The sequence below is a fragment of the Balaenoptera musculus genome, chromosome 10 (genome assembly GCF_009873245.2).
Source record: "Balaenoptera musculus isolate JJ_BM4_2016_0621 chromosome 10, mBalMus1.pri.v3, whole genome shotgun sequence".
NCBI lineage: Eukaryota > Metazoa > Chordata > Mammalia > Artiodactyla > Balaenopteridae > Balaenoptera > Balaenoptera musculus.
In genome coordinates this window covers 100,740,278-100,764,621 of record NC_045794.1, presented here as the reverse complement: position 1 = coordinate 100,764,621, position 24,344 = coordinate 100,740,278, and the positions used below count along the sequence as shown (strand labels likewise).

Here is a 24,344-nt window from a genome sequence, read left to right as displayed (position 1 = left end):
GTGTTTGTTGACGTCATGTGAGCTATGATTATCTGTTTATATCTCTGTCCGCCTGAACACCCTGTGAACTCCTCATAAGCAAGTCTGATGTCTTATTTACCCTTCTGTCCTCTGTTCCAAGCACGGTGCTGGGAAATGCTTGCTTGATGTCCAAATGAGCAAACGCTATCTCCCACTCACTGTGTGTGTGTGTGTGTGTGTGTGTGTGCGCGCGCGCACGCGCGCGCGCATAGGAAGGCATCATGGTAGTGTAGTGACCCACACAGGCTGTGCTTTTCCTTCTGCAGCAGTTCTTGGTGTGGTTTCCTGACTCAGGGCTTTGCAGGGGTGAGAGATTAGATGAAAATAAACCAATATAAATGCAACTTGGGCAAGGAAACTGGACCGCGTAAATAAAAGGTCCATGACAACAAAACACAGGATAATTCCCATGTGGATAGATGCAAGGGTGGATTTCAATCATGTTCATCTGCGGGGGTAACTAGCACATTTTGTGGAAGTCCCGTAACGGTGTTCTAAGAAGTGTTTAGTATCTCATTTCTGTAGAAAAGCTTACATGATCCCCATTTTATATGCAGGAAAAAAGGAGCACAGAAGAGGATGAGATTATGATGATTTTCCTGATGGACAGACCTGCTGGGCCGCACGGCTTCAGGAACGAACGTGACCGTCACCAGTCTCACAAGGAGCAGGTTCCCGGTATAGCCACCGTATCAACAACCTAGCGGAAGCAGCATTGGAGCCCAAGGCAGCAAAGGCAATTTAGTCTTCTTCCGAAACTGGTATTCAAAGGGCAAAAAGACGTTAAGTGGAGGGCATGGGAGGGGTCGGGGGGAGGAAGGCCATACAGCCACGGTGGGGTCAATGCCCTTCCAGCACCTTGAATATCAGAGATAACACACGAACAACAGTGCAACCCCCAACACTGTCACTTAAATGTATAGTTCATATTCTTTGTAAGTGAAACTGATCTTATCTCCTCTTCAAGGAGGATTTCACGACGTGCTGCTTCACACTCTTCTTTTTTTTTTTTTTAAATTAATTAATTTATGGTTGTGTTGGGTCTTCGTTTCTGTGCGAGGGCTTCCTCTAGTTGTGGCAAGTGGGGTCCACTCTTCATCGCGGTGCGCGGGCCTCTCACTATCGCGGCCTCTCTTGTTGGGGAGCACAGGCTCCAGACGCGCAGGCTCAGCAATTGTGGCTCACGGGCCTAGTCGCTCCACAGCATGTGGGATCTTCCCAGACCAGGGCTCGAACCCGTGTCCCCTGCATTGGCAGGCAGATTCTCAACCACTGCGCCACCAGGGAAGCCCCACACTCTTCTTGGGCAGATACGAAAGGTGTGCGCTACATCTCTACCTTAAGCAAGCACGGCATCTTGGGGTTTGTACTGTCTGCCTATAAATTAAATACCACACAAAGGTCCTCTAATTTGTCCCTATTTCCAGTGGGAACATTTTGGCACTACTGTCTAGGGTCTCCGACTTAATAATAATTACAAAACCAAATTTTAATAGTCGTTGCTTTCATAACGTTTGCGTTGAAAAGAGAAGCACGGAAAGCCGCACTCCCCCCTGCGCCCCCCCCCCACCGTAAGCTGTGTCTGATGCCCAAGCCTGGCTTATGAATATGCACGACTCCCCTCGTTAGCGCAGGAAAGGCCGAGCCTCGAGGGTCACAGGGAGATGAAAGCGTGCCCCGGTTAATATTCACATCGCCCTCTTGTTCCCCCTCTACAGAGACAGAAAGCAAGCAAGAGTGGGGGAGAAAATTAAACATCTTCCAGAGCCTCTAATCCTTAACACTCGAAGTGCTTTATTGTCTGCTTGGCTTTAGAAAGAGAGCTTCTAACGTTTCCATGGCGACTCCAAATAGAAGGCGTGAGCCTGTTTGTTACAAAACTGCCTTCAAAGAATCCTGCGATCAGCACTAGGGTGAGGACTCGACAGTCCAGCCGGCTCTTCATCAGAACACGTGGTGTGTTGAAGGAGCCACAGAGATGAGCGTGGGACTGAGCACCTGGAAACCACAGGGCGTGGTGAGTCCAAGCGAGAAGCGGTCCCTGGACCCCGAGCACTCGTGTGGCGGCAGCGGTGCATCGGGATTTGGGGGGACGCGGGCTCCACGCTGAGCCCTGCAGCCTTGCACCAGGTAGGTGAGGAGACAGGGCAGGGCAGAAGGATGTAGGCTGGGGGACTAACCGAGACAGAAGAAGAGTCCACGACCAGCAGATTTATGTGCCATATTCACTTTTAAAGTCAAGTCAGGTGAGTTAAAACATTAAACCTGAAACTGTCTGATGAGAAAGACGCCACCTAACTTTCAGTTATCGAAATCAGTGCTACTTAAAGTCCTGCAGGTGGCCGGGACGCAGGCCCCGCTCTGACAGGGACTCTGCTCTGGTCACTGCTGTGTCCAGAAGGCTGCTGAGAACAGGGGGTGGTAAATTACGGCCCGTGTTTTTGCATGGCTCCAAGTTAAAAGTAGTTTTCATATTTTTAAATGGTTGGGGAAAAAAATCACAAGAAGAATACCAATTTGTGACACACGAGAATGATTTGCAGTTCAAACTTCAGTATCCATAATAAAGTTTTACTGGCACACAGCCATGCTCATTCATTTATGAATTGTTTACGGCTGTTTTCACGCTGCAACGGCTGAGCTGGCGAGTTGTGATGGAGATAGTATGGCTAGCAAAGCCGAAACTACTGACTAAATGTAGCCTTTTACAGAAAAGGTTTGCAAAACTCTGGCCTAGAACATGGAAGGAACCAATAAATATTTGTTGAATGAAAAAATAAGCTTTTAAAAGAACTGGCACTGAAAAACTTAAACTATTTAAATTAAAACAATTTAAATGACAAAAGATTTTACTGACTTTTCAGGATATGTATGTGTGTACAGACAAAACTATATGTGTAATATCTATAAATGGTGTTTTAGATATTAATATACCTGTAGATGTGTAATATATATATATAACTATAATATAAAATGTGTAATATACATATAACAAATATGTCTACTATACATAATATCTACATTTAATTTTGCTTCCAGGATATTTTTAAAAATTATTTCTAGACAACAAACCCATTTATGGCAAGGAATTTATGTACTGGCAAACGTTCCAAAGCATACTACTTAGGAGGCCACAGAACATACAGCAGAAACCTTTGCTGAAGTTGGTCTGAGAACAGGACGCCCCACCCCGGGCAAGACTACGCCATGAGGCTTCCACAAAACCAGGTCCTCTTCTGCCACGTCCTGACAAGATTTCCCTCAAGGTGAGGATGCCTAATAAACAGCTTCCACATCTGAACTTATCTCTTCTCAGATTACGGTAAAACTGCATAATTTTTCAGACTGCAAAGTAGTAATTCGGTTTTAAAATTGTTCTGAAAATGTTTTATGTTGCTGAAAACCAAACACTTCAAAATATGGCAATTTCCGTCAGCCGAAGGAAAAAAGGGCACGGAATGTGACAACGACAGGATGACTTGCCCTCCTGCCGAGATAACCAGCTCTGCTTCCCTCCCAGCCACGCGAGTCGGAGAGACTGTGCACCTCGGGGGCCGCGTTCCCGGTGGGCCCAGGTCTCCGACCCCGACCCCGTCTGCAGGAGTCCTGACCAACCTCTGCCCTGCTCTTCAAGTATTCACTTTCTGAGGAGAGAAGGAAAAAAAAAAAAAAAAAAAAAGGCATTTCCCAAACGGTTGCCCAGGGAACCCCAGGCTCCAATGAGGCTCTGGCTGCTGCAGGAGGAACCTGTCCAAACACGCCACAGGGGGCGCCTGAGTGGGGCGGGCGGGGCGGGGGCAGAGGAGGGAGGGCAACTTATCTATGACACGGGGCACAGACAAGGGAGGGTCCTCGCGGAGGAAATAAACCTGAAAAACACCGTTAGCGTTCCTGTATGAAGTGCCACCCACTTCTGCAGAGGTGAACGCTACCTCCAAACGTTAAGAGAAACTTCACTGCGCAGTAAAGTGCATTCTAGCTCTGCCTTCACCTGTAACGATTCTCTCTCAACTTCCATGTAAGTCACTCAGTTAAACTACGCACTCTTCTCACTCAGAACACTAAAGCGGAAGTCTTCATCGTGCAGACTGTGTACCCGGCCTCCTCTCACGGTGCTGGAAACCAGTGTGTGTTCAGTAACTACCACAAACCACCCTTTGGGCTCCCTCTTCCTTCTCCAAATTGTTGGTCTATCTGATGTCTAATTTCCCTCTGCATTTTTGCATTTTAATACGAGGGCACATCTGTGGTTCAAGTGTTTCAGAGCCGTGCCGATGCGGACTGTTCTAGGTTTTGTAGTGTATCCTAACAGCATTTATAGATCAGTGTATGTACACTCTCTCATTTGCCAATTAACGGCTAATCGTTAATACTGAACACAGTAAAATAAACCCCAACTAACAGAAGAGGGTGGGGGAACAAATAATTGCCAGATTTGTAAACTGTAGGTCACAGTCTGAAGATCATAAAATAATACTTGGGTTTAATATGTCCTACAAGAAGGAGGAGAGAGTTTGTCTTTACTGAGGGAAAAAGTCATCTCAGAAACACCACTGCTTTGAAAGCTGAGGCTGCTTTTCGGTCTCTAAATCTCTAGGGAACTAGAACATCAAAGAAGTGGTACAAAGGCCCAATAAAACACTACTGAATTTTGACAGAAATATCCTAACATACACGGGTCAACCAGAGAATTGTTGTCTCTGTGCACAACCTGTTTCTTAGTGATTCTGAAACAAAGGCTACATTCACCGTCCTCAGTATGCACCACTTGCTTTCCACCAGCTGACCGCCTACAGGGAGAGATTAGCCGGTCCCAGCTTTAAGGCTCCTCTTGGAAGCCTGGGCCGTCTTTCCATCTCACCAGGCTCCTCAGTGTCATCACGTGGGCGAAGAACCGCGGAGCCACGGCCCTCAGCCTGGCCCTGGCCGGGATGAGCCCTCCGTCCTTCACAAATCCCAGATGGCTGAAGCGCAGGCACCCAAGGTTGGTTGCTGTCACCCCGCCCAGCGAGCCTGTCAGTGTGGCGGTGAAGTAACGGGAAGATGATACCCGCTCGGGTCCGCAGTCACCACGCGCTCCCCACTCCAAAGCGCCTGTGGCCGAGCGAGGGCTGGGCTTGCAGGTACCTCACATCCACAGGGTTTTGTGGTAAAGGGTCCTACGGCACCAAAACTAATTGCGCCCATTACGCATTCTGGAGTCATCTTACTCACCACTTCAAAGCCCGGCGTGGCAAGAGGCAGTTGCTCTGGCGTCTGCCACACAACAGGTCTCAGATCAGAACCAACCAAGGCCACTTCTAACTTAAACCACAGGGCCTGGGGCCACCAAGCGGTTCCATGTGTATTTGGGGCAGGGCTCTAATGTCACTTCTGAGACTCTACAGGAGCCACTGCGTGTAACGTGTTCAGCAGAGCCTGGCACATGCCGGGCATGCAGCAGAGGCTCACGACACGGAGCAGGGCCTGTCACGTGGGGGTCCCCCTCTCCCTCTCCTGGGCCCCCTCACACTATACTGCCACCGTGTCATCCTGAGCCCTTCTATGGAACGTGTGCTCACCTGTGTGCAGGGACTCCGGGCTGGGCCGCTGCAGCTCCTGGCACACACAGGAGGAGGGAAGCTTTCAATACCTCTGGATGAATGCTCCCTGGTGCCTGGCCTCCGCCCTCTAACAAGGGCGGGCACCCCAGTTCTCTCGTCAGATCTGAGCTGTACGTGACGCATCAATGACCACACGCACACAGACCCCCCCCCCCCCGTGCTACACAACCTCAGCCTTTGGGCTGCAGGGGAGACCTCCTCAGGGAGAGGCTTTCTGGACACAGTAAACGTCTCAAGAAAAGCTACCGCCCCAGAGTCTCAACTCACATCCAGGGATACTGCCGGCCGTGAGCTTCACTTTGGAGATGGCACAGAAGGGTGTGATGTAACCTGAGATCACTGGGCTCTGACGACTGAGAAACTTATGAAGAGAAGCCAGTGAGAGCCCAGAAGAGACAGAGCCCACTCAAGGCCCCGGCAGCCAGGTAGGAGGGTATTTCTATAGTGCTCTGTGCTCTTTGGAATAAAGGAATTGCTGGCTTGAATGAATTTCTACCTTCCATGTAAGCAAAGCTTTGCCAGAGGAATTAACTTAAGTGTCTCTCATATAAGCCAAGACTGCCAGTTTATCTGTATAAAATAGTAACAGTAATAATAATAAAAGGAATGGCAGCAGCGGGTGTTATCACCTGCAGAATGTACAACATGTGTCAGGGGCTGTTATAAGCACTCACAGAAAGTATTCAACCTGCACAAACACACCACCTGAGGGAGGTGTTATCAACCCATTCTACTGATGAGAAAACTCAGACACAGGAGGCTGAAGTCCTGTCCAAGGTCACACACCTGAAGCGGGTGGGCCTGGCTTGGAGGCAGACTCCAGCACCCACCCCACTGCTCCTAAGCCCTCCTCAGTGGCCACAGCCGATGGGAGGACACTTGGGGGAGGCCCAGTGCAGTCCTTCCTCCGGCCAGCCTGACCGCAAGTTCTGAGCTCTGCCTACACGTCCGCGGAAGGGTTTATAACACTTGAAACAGAGTCCCTTTCTCTTCAAAGAAATCTCAAAAGATACGCTAAGCTCTCAGATACCAGTTAGAGTGACGCCTTTGGAAGTAACAGTAAACAGCTCAAAATGAAATTAAAATTTCGAGTAGAAAACGTTAAGCAACCCCATCTAAATTATGGAAGATAATTGTTGGGAAGATAATTGTTGGGTATCATCTTCCCGTTACTTCAGGTACCAAAGCATCAGCACACTGCATGTGCCTAAGTATCTGTTATCACTGTCCTTGGTCCAGATGTCACTAGTCTCTGGGGATGATGAACTCTGTGGGTCACCCAGGCCATGCTGGTGGCCTCTCCACCCCTCCTCCCCTCCCAGCAGCTCCCAGAGAGTCCCCAGTCAAGAGTGGGTGGGCCCACAGGTTTGAGCAGGCACAGACCCGCGGATATTCCATGCTGTCTGCTTCCATTTCCATTAGCAACAGGTGAGTTGAAAGTTGGGTGCACACCTATGGTTCCGCTCACCCTCATTGAGGGAAGAGCGCTGCTGTGTCCATTTAAAAGTCAAGACAACTCTCAGCAGAAACTTATAATATGCAAATCACTCCAACACTAACTGTAAATAAATACTAGTAACACTTGAGACTATGTAAAAGCCAAATTGGTTGTTGTGATGACACTACGTTCTAAACTCTTCCTTGACACGCCTCTTTTAAAGCTTCTAAAGTACTGGATATCCCACTTTGGGGGGAAAGAAACCTCATTCAATTACAGAAATCTAACGCCTTCCGGTGCTTTTCCTCTCCTCTATAAAGAACACACTTCTTGACTCTTACACTGGAATTAGAGCAAGGGGTGCAGCTGTAAGTGCAGACTCTCTGTTAACCACGCAGCCAGTCTCTCAGGGTCAGACCACGACCTGTGTGCTCATTTGACATTAATAAAGCAGAACGTGAAGGCCCTATGCTCAATGCTCGGAATACAGTGACTATCGGGACAGGCAGGTCCCTGCCCTTGGGGCGCTGACCTTCTGGGCAGGTGGCAGGCACCAGCCCCAGACAGACCTCTGGTAACGCGTGACTGCAGGACACAGGGCACTGGCCAGGGAGGGCAGAGACGGCTGCTCTGAGGAGGGGACTGAGCTGAGACCACAGATAAAAAGACGCTGGTCATCTGGGGAGCTGGGGGCAGGGTGGCGGAGATAGGAGCCACAAGCCGGGCAAGGCCGCCGCTGGAGGAGGGATGAGTGCGCTGGAGGAGGGATGAGTGCTGGAGAGCGAGGCTGGAGCCCTGAGGGACTTCAGGCTGAAGGGAGGAGTCCGCATTTTATTCTAATACGATGAGAAGCCACTGGAAGGGCTGAAGTAGAAAACTCAAGCAGCCCCCTTCGGCAGCTGTGCGGAGGGTGGTCTGGAGGGAGGCCAGAGCGGGGACGGGGACCAGCCCGGGGTCCGTAACAGCAGGGCTAAGACAGTGGACTGGGACGCACTGGGCTGGAACCCCAACTCTGCCATTTACAAGCTCTATGACTTTGGGCGCTCAAGCTGGACAGGCGGTACGTGAGGGGACAGGAGGGGAACACCCGTCGGGCTGCGCCCAGCCCCACGCACACACGCAGCCCACCTGTGGGCCAGAGGCACTTGGCCCCCACTCCTGGCTCCCCTGCCAGGCGCGTGGCTTCACTTTCCTTTGCCTCAGTTTCAATGAGGGGAAGACAAAACAACTTCCCAATATGGCAAATGAGTCACAAAGTCCAGGTTCAAATCGCCATTCCTGCTCCTCCCCAGCTCAGGGCCTTGGCTAGGTACAAAACCTTTTTGCCTCAACTTCCTCTGCTATAAAATGGGGATAATCATAGTATCTGTCTCCTAGAGTGGTCATGAAGTCTTATAAATAAGAGCACAACGCCTGGCGTGAAAGAGGCGCTCAATAAACGTGAACACACAGATCTGTTATGACAGTTACCGTTATTGTTACAGGCATTTACCCTGAGATCAACAGAGCTGGGCCACAGATCATGGGTGTCACAGAAAAAGCTAGATCACTCATGTCGATGAACCCCTGTGTGTTCAGTTATCAACAGCAATTAGTTCTCCAGCTGTCACCACACCACCCAAGGATATGTCACCTGCTCAAAGGCATCTTACGAGCCACTGCTTCCCAACTAGCACCTGAAGATTTTGTTAAATACAACACCATTTCTCAGAGTTTCTTCAGTCTCCTTCTGCCAATTTTCAGCTAAGGGATGGAAAGTAAAGGCAATCATCACCATGGAGGGAGCGAGGAGCAGAGATGGTGTGCACGTGTATATTCACCTGTTTACTCAGTATCAACTAAGTGCTGGTGAGATGAAGCCCTGACACCTCAGGGGTCCTGAACTTCAAGGTCCTGATCTTTCTGGAACGTCCAATGGAGAGAAATAAACACATTACTAACCGGTGTAACAGCTACAGTGTGAAATGACAGGATAAATGAAACAATAAAAGGGGCCTTATTTGAACTGGGATCCTGGAAGATTTCTCTCGAATAAATAACATTTAAATCTAACTGGAAGAATGAGCAGGGGGGACTTCCCTGGTGGCACAGTGGTTAAGAATCTGCCTGCCAATGCAGGGTACATGGGTTTGAGCCCTGGTCCGGGAAGATCCCACATGCCGCGGAGCAACTAAGCCTGTGCGCCACAACTACTGAGCCTGCGAGCCACAACTACTGAGCTCGCATGTGCCAACTACCGAAGCCCATGTGCCTAGAGCCCGTGCTCCACAACAAGAGAAGCCACCGCAATGAGAAGCCCGCACACCACAATGAAGAGTAGACCCTGCTCGCTGCAACTAGAGAAAGCCCGCGTGCAGCAATGAAGACCCAACACAGCCAAAAATAAATAAATAAAATTTTTAAAAATCAATGTGCTCATTTCTAAGAGGGATAGTCCCCAAAAATAAAAAAAAAATAAAAGAATGAGCAGGGGTTGGCCAGTGTAGACATGGGAGGAGACCCCAGGCAGAGGAACAGCTTGGGGGGCCAGGGGAAGAGGAGGGAGGCCAGGGCCCCAGAAGGAGAGTCAGGAAGGGCTGAGTGACACTGGGTGTGACACAGTGGGGAAGGCCTAGGGAGATGCGCCCTCCCTGAGCCAGGCGTGACCGAAAAGGAGGTCAATCCAACATGGTTTGCCCCAGGGGGCAGACCCAGCCAGGGCACGTTGCAAGCGGCTCGGGGCACAGAGGGGAGGCTTCCTGAGGGAGATGGCAGGGCTCCTGCCCCCAAGGACGCCGAGCGCCTGTCCTCAGGCCTGGTACACGCTATGCCCACCCCCAGCAGACCATGGGCTCCACGAGAGCACAGACAGCGTCTCCTCCTTGGTCACCACTTTATCCCCAACAGCTGGACCATTGCCCAGGGCATAACACACCAGATACTCAAGAAACACCTGTGGAATGGACCAGCGACAGTAACAATAAAGATGCCAGAGAGCACTGGTTAACACCCAAAATGTCCTCTACCTGCTATCAAGATGATAACGTCATAGTAATTAAGACAGTACCATGCAGGGATAGAGAAAGAGATCAACATTCTGAACAGAGAAGAGAGAGCCAGAAATGGAATCACGCCCACAAGACAATGATTTATGACAAAGGTGGCCCTCCAGAGACATCGGTGAAAGGAAGGTCTTTCCAATACTGAGACAACTGCATAACCAGAGGGGGAATTTAAAAATCTGAGACCCTACTGTATATCATAAACACAAATTAACTTCTGATAAATATAGATCTAAACGGGAAAGGCAAAACTATAAAGCTTTTAGATGAAAACACAGAAGAATAGTCTTATAACTTCAGGGTCTTCAAGAAGACACAAAACCCACTAACCACAGAGGGAAAACACCACAGAAGTCAGAACAGCTCTGGGGATTGGTACTGGGTGAGAAGGGGCACAAAGGAGCCTTCTAGGGGGATGAGAACTTCTGTGTCTTCATCTGGGTGATGGTTACATGGGTGCATACATGCGCTGAGACAGTCATTTGCAAGTTTCGCATTTTACCACATATAATTTACATCTTGACAGTAAAAAGATATAAAGAAAATAAAAAACAAAACAAAATAAAACGACACAGGACGGGAGAGACCACTACAATACTGATAAATGAACAAAATATTTATATCCCGAATGTAGAAAAAATTCCGATGAATCCATTAAAAAAAAAGAAAACATAAATATAGGAATAAAAAAAACCTAAACATCTTCATGACACAGGAAATCCAAATGGTCAATAAACCAAATGATCAACAAAAAAATCAAAATGTACTTATTACTAATTAGAGTATTTAAAATAACATCACGGGCTTCCCTGGTGGCGCAGTGGTTGAGAATCTGCCTGCCAATGCAGAGGACACGGGTTCGAGCCCTGGTCTGGGAAGATCCCACATGCCGCGGAGCAACTAGGCCCGTGAGCCACAACTACTGAGCCTGCGCGTCTGGAGCCCGTGCTCCGCAACAAGAGAGGCCACGATAGTGAGAGGCCCGCGCACCGCGATGAAGAGTGGCCCCCACTTGCCGCAACTAGAGAAAGCCCTCGCACAGAAACGAAGACCCAACACAGCCATAAATAAATAAATAAATAAATAAATTAAAAAAAAAAAACAAACAATAAAATAACATCACAAGGACATATTATACTCATCAGAATGGCAAAAATTTTTAAGTGACCGCATCCAGTGTTGATAAGAAGGTAAAGGAAAGGGAGCTCATATACTGCTGATGGGGGTATAAACTGGTACGATCAATTGCAAAAAGAGTCTGGCATCATCTAGAATAAAGCTGAAGATACGCAAGACACAGAGATTCCATTCCTTAAAAAACCTCATGCTCACGTGCCAGGATACATGCATGTACGGAAAAGTTCACAGCAGCATTAACTGTGATAGCCTCAAAGTGGAAATGAGCCACATGTCCGCCAACTGAATGAACGAATAAACGTTAAATCTTCTTGCAGTGGAATACTATACGGTAAACTACATGCAACGGTTTGCATGAATCTCACAATCATGCTTTTGAGTGACAAATGACAAAACAATGCAAGCCATGATTCCATTTATATGAATTTCAAAGACGGCCAACCCAAAGCACACTGTGTAGGCCACATACACAGGAGCTAACCAGAGGAGGGCAGGGATGCCTGATAAGGAGCTCGGACGGGGAGGGGCTCAGCGAAGTCTGGCAGTGTTTTTTGCCTTGACCTGGGTGTTGGTTACACATGTCTGCTTTACAATTACTTGCAAACACCACACATAGACTCTTCCCACTTTTCGGTACGCACACTGTATTTCAAGATAAGTACAATTTAAAAAAATTAGGATGATGACTGAACTTGAAGTTTGGGTTGATTTGCCAAATGCAATTCACATGTTCCCTCAACTAGATCGCCCTAAGAAATACTGCCCCGTAACGCCCCAAAACTCCTCTGAATTCTGTGGCTTCCACTGTCTCAGTGATTCCCAAGTGTTGCCCAGGATGTGCAGCCCATTCCCAGCCCAGGTATCTGACGGATTGTGCATCGGAAACTTTCATTGTCATTTTCTTCTTGAAAACCCATTAGGATTTCCTGGTGCTTCCTAATTACACCCAGAGGAAACGTGAACAAGAGCTGTGCTGGTTTCTGAAGGCGCTTTAGGACAGAAAGACAGCAGAGTAGCTTTGATTCTGACATATTTTGGTTTCTCTCAAAAACTGGGAAAATGTTTTGATTTTTAGAGGTTTTTCCTATCCTTAACCAGAAAGTGCAGATCTCTCTCTGCATCTGACACTGTCTTCATTCTGTGAGCTTCTATGAGAATGTAAAATTAGGCCATTAACTAAAAATGAAGACAAGAATCTCTTGTAAAAGTTGGCTCATCACAGTCACGTGAAAACTCTCAAGCACAGGGTTGGGTCTGTGTTGTAAACTGCAATCCACCTCCTAGCTTTGCTCTTGCCTGGCTTCTGTCCAGCAGTGAGGCTTCTGCACAGCACGGGGCCTGTTTTTCTCTGCACTCAGTTAACCCTGAAGAAGAGGTCCGTCCGTTGCCCACACGGCCTTTCCTGGCAGCTCAGAGGCCAGCTGCCGGCGTGGGGAGGGGGCCGGCCAGGGCTCACAGGCCACACGGCCATGCTCCACTCTGGCAGCCCCAGGGGCAAAGGCACCTCGTCTCTACCTCAGAGGAGACGTCCAGACCTGAGGTCGCTAAGAATGGAAAAGGCGAGTATGTCTGAAAGTTAGCTTGATTTTTACATGTTCTGAGTTTGCGACCGTTACCCAAATGAAGGGGGGGTAACGTGGACCCACAGAACCGTGAGGACGAGAAAAGCCAGAGCACGCGGAGGCCTCCCTGTCCCTGTCACCCCCGTGAGGCCGTCAGCGCCTGGCAGAAAGCAGGCCCCTGGCTTCCCTTCGAGCTGCGCAGATCCACGAACAAACGTGGGACAGCTGCCACCAGGGTTAGCATTGGGACAGAGCCGGCCCGGTCACTCTCCCCCATCACAGCCCCCGAGCAGGGGTGCCAGCCTCCTGCCCCGGCGGCTCCAGGGCCCGGCCCTCGGCCCCCTTGTCTGTATCCAATGAGGGCCGACCTCATCCCTTCACAGGCTCACTCGTCCAGTAAGGGCTTTTTTAAAAATCTTCCGGTTCTAGACAAATAAGTGGTACAGAGAATCCAACACTTCCTGCTAAGAATGATCATCACAAAACGGACAGCCAGCCAGTTACTATTTAACGGTGCTTGAAATGGCTGTGGCACACCGATGTTTTGACCAGGCCCTTCCCTGTCACTGCTAAATTTGACTAAGGTCATTTCAGGCAAAAATACTGACATTAGTCAGGGTACCTAGAGCATGTTTCTCTGCGCCAAACTTCAGCAACCCGACCTCTCAAGTGTCTTACAAAACATGGATTCTGGGTGGCAGTGTTATGTAAGTACAGAGATTTAAAAAAAATTATTACCATCCTAAACCCATCCAAAGTCACTGCTCATTTTAGTAAAGAAAGCAAATGTAAAAAGAAAAACTGGCAATTAATTAACCTTGTAAGAAAACATATACATCTACATAACAACGGCAACACTTCCAAAGCACAAACCACGTGCCGGGAGCTGCTCTGCGCACTCTGTGTGCAGGCAGTCATCCTTCTGTTCTAAATTCAACGGCTCTTCTGGAGGTAGATCTTCACCCTCGGGAACCACCCTGAGTATGACAGCCGGAGGAGTCCACCTCAACGACGACAGGCCCGGTGACACAGCTTGGTAATGCCATTTGGGGAAAGAGGTGAGGTATGATCACCAAGCACTGAAACTTCGGATGTCCTTGTGCTGGTAAACCGTGTGCTGAATGTACTTTCAAAAGGCGTCCGGCACATTCTGTGCCGAGACAGGTTCCCTGGAATCTCGAGTTCAGCCCCACGGGAGGCAGTGTCTGAAGGAAACTGTCATGCAGGTGAATTTTAGGGTGATATTTCAGACTGACTACTTTACGGTCTAATCTATACGTCAGATATACAACTTCTGAGATACAAAGTCAAGACGTATAAAAGTTCTTTTCAACTATGCGTTATACTAGAGAGACGGGGGAGGTGAGCACAAGGCCTATGACGCAAACACAGCGTTAGAGGAAAGAATTCTGAGAAACCAGTACTTGGTGCACCCAGACAACGGGGTATTCTTCAGCACTAAAGAAAGAAATGAGCTAGCAAGCCATGACAAGACATGGAGGAGGCTTACGTGCACTTTACCAAGTGAAAGAAGCCAATCTGAAGGCTACGTGCTGTATGATTCCAACTCTGTGACAGTCTGGAAAAGGCAGAATTATGGAGACAGGAAAAGATCAGTGGTTGCCGGGGTCAGGGGAGGGGCAATGCAGAGGTGGAGCACAGAGGAGTTTTAGGACAGTGAAAATACTCTGTGTGATACTACAATGATGGATACATGTCATTACGTATTTGTCCAAACCCACAGAATGTACAACATCGAGAGTGGACCCTTAAACTATGGGCTCTGGGTAATAATGATGTGTCAACATAGGTTCAACTTCTGTTAAAAAAACAAAAGTGCCCCTCTGGTGGGGGTTACTGATGAGGGAGGCTCTGCATGTGTGAGGGCTGTGGGAAAATGGGAAGTCCCCGTACTGTCCTCCCAACTTTGTTGTAAGCCTAAAACTGCTCTTAAAAAATAAAGTCTTCAAAAATTTTTTAAAAGAAAACCAAAAGTAATACAACAATAAACAAATATTTCATACAGTTTCTTTTAGTTTCAAAATTCAAAATACTTAGGCTAGCAAACTCACAACTGCCACGGAAGACTATTAACGCGAAATCATTTAAGCGAGTTATTTCTAACATGGTTTCCCAGTGACGTACTTTCCCTAAAGTTACACTCATCAGACAGCATTTGTTAAATCAACCAGCCACAGGAGCGGATCCTTAAGAACAAAAATTAATGGCAACAAATGTTCGCAAAAGCTTTGTTTCTGGTTTGAAATTAATTTTATATGGCGGCACTTAAAACACTGATAGTAACGGCTGAGAAGTAAAATTAAGAAAACACGGTGTCACCTCAAAGCCAGCTGGCTAAAGTGGCAGCCAGGAAGGCAAAGGGAGCAGCTTCCAAGGGCCCTGTCTCACTACTTCTGGTGTGAGGGCGCCTTGCCCCATCCCCACCCAGGCTGAGTGGGAGCAAGGGTGACGCGGTTCACGCCGGGCACCTCACCTGGAAAAGGACGGACTCCCATTTTCTACCTTACGTGACAATAAACCTCAAGCAATCGTGCTTTTCGTGCAAGTAAACAAGATGGAGCAGGACCGGATGCGTTCTGACCTCCTAGAGGCAGGGGGCAGCTGAGCGAGGCAGGCTTGGCAAGACCAACCCAGAGCCCAGGCGAGTGTGCAGGCCTGAGGTCAGCGGGCAGGTGCGCACACCACGCACTCTGGCCTCTCCGTGTGCGCAGGAGACACGCGCGGCTCGGCAGCCTTCACATGCGAACATTTCAGTGTGCTGACCATAGTTCTCATTTCTAGCCGCTATGATCTTAGGGATGTAAGAAAACGAGAAGCACACAACTAAGAGCTAAGTAGACACCATCTGAAGGAGTACAACCTTAAGTATTTTAATCTCAATTTAAAATAGTTGGGACTATTTGCCAAACACCTGAACAAGGAAACAGAGTCCACTTTTGTGAGAGCCTCGTGCAAGATATGACATCCCACTCCTCCAACTTTCGGCTTTGAGCCCTGGGGAACCAGTTGCTAGGATACCGTAGAAGCTATGTAAAACAGGTCTTCTTCCCTCTTTCATTCTGAACAGGTTTATTATTTATATAGTCAAATCCATCAGGTTTGTGCTCTTTGAGTCTTTTTAAAAAAATTTTTGGCTGTGTTGGGTCTTTGTTGCTGTGCGCTGGCTTTCTCTAGTTGTGGCGAGCGGGGGCTACTCTTCGTTGCGGTGCGCGGGCTTCTCACTGTGGTGCCTTCTCTTGTTGCAGAGCACGGGCTCCAGGCACTCGGGCTGCAGTAGTTGTGGCACGCAGGCTCAGTAGTTGTGGCACGCGGCTCTAGAGCGCAGGCTCAGTAGTTGTAGTGCACAGGCTTAGTTGCTCCATGGCATGTGGGATCTTCCCGGACCAGGGCTCGAACCCGTGTCCCCTGCATTGGCAGGTGGATTCTTAACCACTGCACCACCAGGGAAGTCCCTGAATGGGTCTATTTAGATGACGCCTTGGCCTGCATCTGTGTGAGCATGTGTGGGGTGCAGGGGGGCAGCGTGTTACCCTCTCATCAGCCTGGGAGTGGCACCTGAGCATCGCCCACCCATAGCCCCTCACTGACTTGCTTCACACAGGGTCCCAGGGAGGCCTCCACTAACCTGCGAAGTCGTGTGCGCACTTGTTTGCTTTGGATGGGGAGAAAGATTTGGTCTGCACATCTTCAATCACCCTAGGTGAGGGGTAAGAGAATCAATGAGAGGCTTTAAAAAACCAAATTAAATCACTGGGTAGCCAAACCCAAAGTTTACCTTTTGAAAGCCAAACAGCATTAAGAGGTTTTCTAGTTTTAATTAATGTCAGCTCAACAACTGAACAAATGATCACTGAAGGTTCACCAGCTGTTTAATGCTGGGGACACAGAAGTCAATAGAAGACAGTCCTTCCCCTCCGGAGGAGGAAAGACTGATTTCAGCAGAAAGATTTCTGCTTTGAACATTAGGATGGGCAAAGTAAGATATTAAAAGCAGAAACATATCATTTGTGCATACCGCATAAGTACTTCTCTGGTGTGGAAATTCACTGATGCCTTTTATAAACAACATCAAGTTTGGCCAGCTGTGCCATTCTGAAATGTTTAAGGCATTTCCCTGAACGCCTCCCTCTGGCGGCTGCTTGGCAGGCGCAGTCACAAGCTAGACTCCTCATGAAGAAAAAGTACAGAATGGAACGTGTCTCCACGTTTATACTAAAATTCCTGCATTCCCCAAGATGTGGCACTGTAGTCCCGAGTTTCCAAAATGCACATGAGAACAGTAAAGATTCCGTGGTGCCCTGCAAGAGAGACACCTGCTTAACACAGGTCCTACATATATATATTATTTAGAAGCCTTCCCTCATATAACAGCTATTTAAGATACTGCAGAAAAAAGTATGCTTTGGAACACATTGTGGTAACACACAGGGTCCAATGTGGGGTGTGCAATATGACACAGATCCCGCCTAGGATAGACTTTTTTAGAGGGAAAGAGTTACGTATCCCGGTGTTTCCATGTGCTATGTTCACAGAGTGGCAGGGTAACACAACGGATCCGCAGAAGACCAAGATGAGGGACGCAGGTTCAGTTAAGGGGGACTGTGGAAAAATTCCAGGAGGAAGACACACATGCTCAAGTCTTAGAAGAGGAAGGAGTTGGCCTTCCTCTTCAAGCAGAGGTACCTGTTTTCCAAGGCGGCCACCACCTCAGGACTTAGGTATCTACCTCGATTATTACCTGAGGCCAAAGCAGAGCAGTGAGTGGGTACCACGTGTTAGACGCAACAGGATTAATTAACTCAAGACTGCATCCAACCCATCTGAATGCCCACGTGTCCCCCAAGAAAGGGAGACTGGAAGAGACACTGCGAGGGAGTGAAGGAAGCACCCGCAAGGAAGTCTAGACGCTTGAACTAGACAACCCTGGGCTCGCACCTTGGTCCTGCCACGCACGAGCTGGGAGAGCCCGGACCAGCTGCAGTCAGGGAACCAACTCTCTGAGCTTTACTTTTCTCATCTGTAAAATAATAGTTCCCAACAAAGAGGCTTGTTAAAAAAAAAAATTGTGCAAGATAATGTATGTAAAGGGTATAGCATAGGGTTTGGCACCTAGAAATAACTCAATGATTTTTAAAATTTTAATGTGAGGAGCAAGAGAACACACACGTCCTAAGTGTACATCCTGATGGGTTTTCTCACACCTACACATCCCATAACCCCACCCAGATCAAGATGCAGAATGTGCCCAGCACCCTGGAAGGCCTCCAAGTACCCCTTCCCTATCAACAGCCGCCCTCCTACCCCTCAAGGTAACCACTATTCTGACTGCTATCGCCACAGATTAATTCTGCCCGTTCTTAAACTTCGTGTAAATGGAATCATACAGTGTATACTCTTTTTGAATCTGGCTTCTTTAGCTGAAAACTGTGTGAGTGAGATTCATCCATCTGTTACACAGAGCAGTTCACTCTTTACCGCTGTGTATTGTTCCATGGAACGAACATTCCACAACTTCTACTCTACTACTGATGACTATTTGGGATGTTTCCACTTTGGGGCTAATGTGACTAGGAAGGCTCCTGCACACGTCTCCTGATAGACGTGTGTATGCATTTCTCCCGGGGGTACACCTAGGGGTGCAACCGCTGGCTCGCAGGGCTGGTGGACGCCTAGTGCTAGCAGACACTGCCGAAGTTTTCCAAGGGGACTTTTCCGGTTGACGTCGCCACCACCAGTTTATCACAGTGCAGGCTGCTCCACACCCTTGCCGTCACTTGGTGCCGTCAGCCCTCTTGTTAGCCATTCTGGTGGGCTCCTCACTGTGGGTTCAATTTGCCCTTCCCTGATGAGTGACGATGTTGAGCTCTTTTCATACCTTTACTGGCCATCTGGATTTCCTCTTCTGTGAAATGCCATGGGTCTTTTGTCCATTCTTAAAACCTGAGTTACCTTTTCTTTGCTGTTTTGCAGGAGTCCTTTATATATCATGGGTATGAGTCCTTTGTCAGATATATACAACGCGAAAACCTTTTCAAAGTCCTTCTCTTATAGTTAGCGCTTTTCGGTTATAATTTTGATGTCTTGTTTATGAAATCTTTGCCTCTTCTAAGACAATAACCATATTCTCTTATGATTCCTTCTAGAAGCTCTTGTGTTTTCCCTTTCACATTAAGGTCTATGATTCATCTTGAATTAATGTTCGTGAATGGGATGAGGCAGGGGTGGTAGGCTTTTTTCCCCCTAAGGATATTAAATTGGTCTAGCACCATTTATGGAAAAAGACCATCCTTTTCTGCTCAGCTACAGGGGCGCCTTTGTTGTGCATGTGTCAATCTGTTTGAGGACTCTCTCTTCTGTCCTGTGATATTATTATCATTATTATTTCAGTTTTACCACTGATTCACAGTGCAATCACAGATGAAAATATACCTTTCTCCTAGGCATTAACAGCTATAATAGGATATTTGTACAAGAACATCTACTTGTTGAGAAACTATAGGCTGAGCACTTTGCAAACATGGTGACATTTCACATTCACCATAACCCTGCGGGAATAGGTCCCATTTTAGATAAATAAGCTAAAACTCACAACAGAGGTTAAGTGAAGTATTTAGAGGTTAAGAAGTGGCAGAATCTGCATCTGTCTAGCCCCAGAACTTATCGTCTTGCCACTATGCCATACTTCCCGAACACGAGATTACTGGGGAAATGCTGTTTGGTTATTATTCCTATAAACAGTTACATTTCTGTATACAAGTAAAACTTTCAAATGAGGCCTTTCGATAAAAAAAGAAAGAAGGAAAGAGAAAGGAAGGAAGAAAAAGAAAGAAAAGAACAGAAAAAAACCCCAACCCTGTTTAGACTCTCATCCTATCCCTGTCCCCTCCCCCTCCAATAAAAACAATATAAAAAAAAAAAACCACATCAAGGACAACTGATCAAAACATAGATCAAAAAAGAATCAAGGGAAAACATTTCAAATAAAGTTCAGCTGTTTCTATTTGGAAACAACAACAATAAAAAATCCCACTTGCCACAATAAATGACAAATAAGAAATGGACCCTGTGGTAGCGGAGCTGGAATTTTCCGATGGCATCTGCTACTGTGTCATTACTGCGGGTCTCCGCAAGGGAGCCGGCGAGTGAACAGCTGGTCTTGTGTCCCTGACGCAGCAGCCGTCGCGGAGCGCCGTCCTTTGGGGTTAAGCACCCCTCTGAGATGTTGTCTCTTCCCTGGAACTAGAAACCCCGGTCGGTCTCTAGAAGCCACCTCCAAGAAATGGGACAGTAAGCCTTCCAGCCCAGTTCTTAGCGTGGGAGAGTTTGCAGCTTAGTTCGCCCTGATATGCCACCTTGAAATTCCTAATCCCCAAGTAAAGAGGAAGTCTTTCATAGGGTCCAAACCACCGATTTCCCATGGGAAACAAGGACTGCTGCCCTAAGGTAACACGAGCCCTCACGCCCACCCCACCCTGTGGAGGATGTGTGAGTACACGGACACAGCCAGTCGATCCAGGGTGATCAGAGAACGGAGGTATTTCTGTTAACTGACATTTACTATCTGCACTGATTCCTAGTCTAGGCATATCCAAAATATCTATTGCTTTTTAACACAAAATACTGAAATTAAAGTTCAGTGTAAGCTTGATTGGTGTGAGTTATTAGAAGAAGGGGTTAAACCAAACCAAGATGAAAGAGTATCACTGTCAAACCAAGCTTATTCAATTCACAAGAGAATCATCAAGCCCGTGGGAGAAATTTCTCCTGTGCTTTGAACCACCCCTCACCCATCAAACACACACACACAAAACCTCCTCAAGCTGCTGTTTTTTCATTCATTTGTTCACTGTTTTACTCAGTCACGTACCCATCTAAGAAATATTTATTGGACATTTACTATGCACCTGACAGTGCCATATTATAATTAGGTGAAAAACAGAAAAAATGGTCCCTGCCATTATGGGCCTTGGTCTAGAGGGTAATTAAGACATAAATGCACAAACATTCATTCAATTACAGACCGTGCTCAGCTGAAAGAACAGAGCAGGTTCTAGGAGGGGTCAACCGGCAAGGCTTCCCTGAGGAAGAGACGAGGAGGGTGGACATGGAGACGAGGAGGACTGAGCCAGGGGAGAGAGTCCAGGCTGAGAGACGAGCGTAACAACTGCCTTGAGGTGAGAAATTAGACAGATCTGAGACACAAAAAACGAAGAGTCTCTGGGGAATGCTAAAAAGGGAGACCGGGAGGAGCTTCAAGATGGCCGAAGAGTAAGACGTGGAGATCACCTTCCTCCCCACAAACACATCAGAAATACATCTACCTGTGGAACAACTCCTACAGAACACCTACTGAACGCTGGCAGAAGACCTCAGACCTCCCAAAAGGCAAGAAACTCCCCACGTACCTGGGTAGGGCAAAAGAAAAAATAAAAAAGGAAGACCGGTCTGGAGGTAAATGAAGAGGCAGGTGGGGCAAGACCACAAAGGACCTCTCAGGACGTGCTGGAGCCTGTGGATTTATTCTAAGGACAATGGACAGGCTTGGAGGTTTTGTAAATGGGCATGTCTATGAGGGACGGTGTGGGGCAGGGAGAGTCAAGAGGCAGAGAGGAATGACCCTATTTTGGTTTTAAAAGACTTCACTGAATGGATGGGGAATAAATATCACTGCAACACAACAAAACCAGAAGCTGAAAGATGAGTTAGGAAGCTACTGCTGACATCCAGGCCAGGGGTGAGGAGAGTATGGACTGGATGGTAGCAATGGAGATGAAGGGAAATGGGTGCATTGGGGATGTATTCTGGAGGGAGAATCAAGACTTGGTGACACTTTAGAGGCAGGAGAATAAAAAACAGCATCGTGAGTGACTCCCAGGTTTCTGACCTGAGCAACTAGATGGATGGAGATATTCCCACATTTATTGAAAAAGACAGGGGAGAATTTTGCAGAGATATTAATAGCTTAACTTTGGACATCCTAGGTTTGGGATGTAAGATATGCAAGCAAAATGTTAAGCAGGGTGTCAGAGACATATGCCTGAGACTCAGAAGAGAGGTCTGTCTAGAGGTTAAATCTGACAAAGGTGAACAGATGATGTTTAAAGCCTTAAGAATACCCAGAATACAACTTCATCTCCCATCTCCACGGCTACCAGCCTGGCCCAGGCTACTGTCATCTCCTGCCTGGATGATGCCAATAGCCTCCCTACAGGATTCCCTGTCATTCCACGAGCCCAGAATAGTGTCTGGGACATAAAAGGTGTTCAATAAACATTGAATGAATAAACGAATAAAGGAATAAATCGGTGAGATTCTTTAGGGAGAAAATGTAGAGTGAGAAGAGAGAGCCTGAGATCTGGAATGTCCAGGAGATCTCCAACGTTTAAAAGTTGTGTAGAAGAGGGAGTAACAACAGAGAATAAGGAGGAGGAGCCAGGAAGACGTGAAAAAAAACCAAGAGGAGGTACTATCATGAAAGAAAAAAGTGTTACGTTAAGGAGGAAGTGATGAGATCTGCTGAGCTGAGTTTTAGTATGACGAGAACTGCAAAGCATCCATTGACTCTGACAATTCAGAGGTGACTGGTGACAACAGGCAAATGATGAAGCTTATGAACACATTCATCTGTCTATATTCTCCTTTGAAATTATTCCCTTTCTCAATAAATGTGGGAATATCTCCATCCATCTAGTTGCTCAGGTCAGAAACCTGGGAGTCACCTGTGATGCTGTTTCTTTTTTATTCTCCCGCCTCTGAAGTGTCACCAAGTCTTGTTGATTCTCCTTCCAGATTATGTCCCAAATCCATCCAACAAAAAGGGTAAAGTAGAGACACTCTGGCATGGAGGATACCAGATGCAGAGGGTGCAGATACCATGCTAGAAATACTAGAATTAAGTCAAAGTATACATATTAAAACACTGAGATCCTGTAGCTATCACAACAAAATGCTGGAATCAGGCATACATTTTCAAACAAACTCAGATGGTTCCTCACCCATGAAACCACTTTAAAGGAAATTCTAAAAGAAGGACTTCAGTCCGAAGGAAAATGATCCCAGGTGGACAGACAAAGCTATAAGAAGGGGCGAAAGGCAGGAAAGTAGTAAGTATGTGGATAGATCTAAATGAACACTGACGTTATAGAACTACGATAATAACATCTTACAGAGTTATAAAAATATATAACAACAACAGCATATAAATTGGGGGGTGCTGAGTGGTCCTGTATTATCTGGGAAGCGGATAAAGGTCTGAAAAACATTAGATTTTCCTCAGTCTAGGATGCATGTTGTAATTTCCCAGGGCACTATTAACAGAATAGAAAAAAAGAATTAAAAACTTTTAAACTAGAAAAAGATAAACATTGAATTATATAAAACAATCAATCCAAAAGAAAGAGAGAAAAGTAAAATAAAATAGAAAGCAAACCAGAGTAGCTTAAATACAAACACATCAGTAATTACAGTAAATATAAATGGGCTAAATGCAATAGCTAAAAGGCAAAGAAACTAGATTAAGAAAAAATCAACTATGCTGTTTACAACAAACACCTCTGATACAGAAAGACTGAAAATAAAAGGATTGTAAAGGTTATACCACGTAAATACCAACCAAAAGTGAGATAAAGTAGCTATATTAGTAACAGGCAAAAAACATTTTTAGAGATACAGAGGGTCACTTTACAGTGACAACAGGGATATTTTTCAAGACCTATTATACCCCTTAATCTAATAATGTTGTCTCAAAATATATAAAGAAAAATTTTATATAACTAAAAGGAGAAATTTAGAGAAATCTATAATCATAGGCTGATATTTTAAAACATTTCTCTCCACAACCGATAAACCAAAGTAGACAAAAATATCACTAAAAATGTAAAAATTTTACAAACTTGACCTAAAAATACTGTACTCCACTACTAGAGAATAGATGTGATTTTCAAGCACACACACAACAGTTGCAGAAACTGACCATACACTGGGTCATAAAGCAAGTCTTAATAAATTTCACAGGACAAAGAACATCAAGTATGTGCTCTTTGACCATAATGAATTTATGTTAGAAATCAATCTCCAAAAGATAATTCTTATTTGTTCAGAATTTAAGAAATGCATTTCTAAATAATCCATGGGTCAAAAAAAACCATAATAGAAATTAGAAAACACTTGAAATGCATGATAACCAAAATAATACATACTAAAATCCATGCAAAGAAGCTATAAAAATACACAGAGAGGAATAAAAGCTGAAAAGTAATAATTCTAAATAAATGGACAGATATACCATGTTCATGGGTTAGAAGACTCAGATGTCAATTCTCATTACATTGATTTTAGCCAAAGCAATCTCAATGAGTAATTCAACATGTGGGGATTTTACATTGTTTTTGTTGGTGGTGATTTCATATGTGTGCATGTGTGTATGCACATGTGTGCACAAAAACACACGTGTGAATGTGTAGGATTTGACTAGCTGGTTTTAAAATTTTTATGGGCAAATACGAATGACCAAAAATAGCCA

At 46.5% G+C, this 24,344-nt stretch overlaps 1 protein-coding gene and 1 long non-coding RNA gene across 2 annotated transcripts in view; both read right to left on the bottom strand.

Moving 5' to 3' along the window:
- ATXN10 (ataxin 10) overlaps window positions 1-24,344 on the bottom strand; it is a 153,781-nt gene that overhangs the window by 3,695 nt on the left and 125,742 nt on the right. The gene's annotated exons all lie outside the window — the stretch shown is intronic.
- On the bottom strand, window positions 3,741-14,154 carry LOC118901873. Its single transcript, XR_005021479.1, has 3 exons — window positions 13,676-14,154; window positions 8,883-8,964; window positions 3,741-3,890 (listed from the first exon to the last, which is right to left on the bottom strand). It is a non-coding gene; the product is annotated as an uncharacterized LOC118901873 (long non-coding RNA).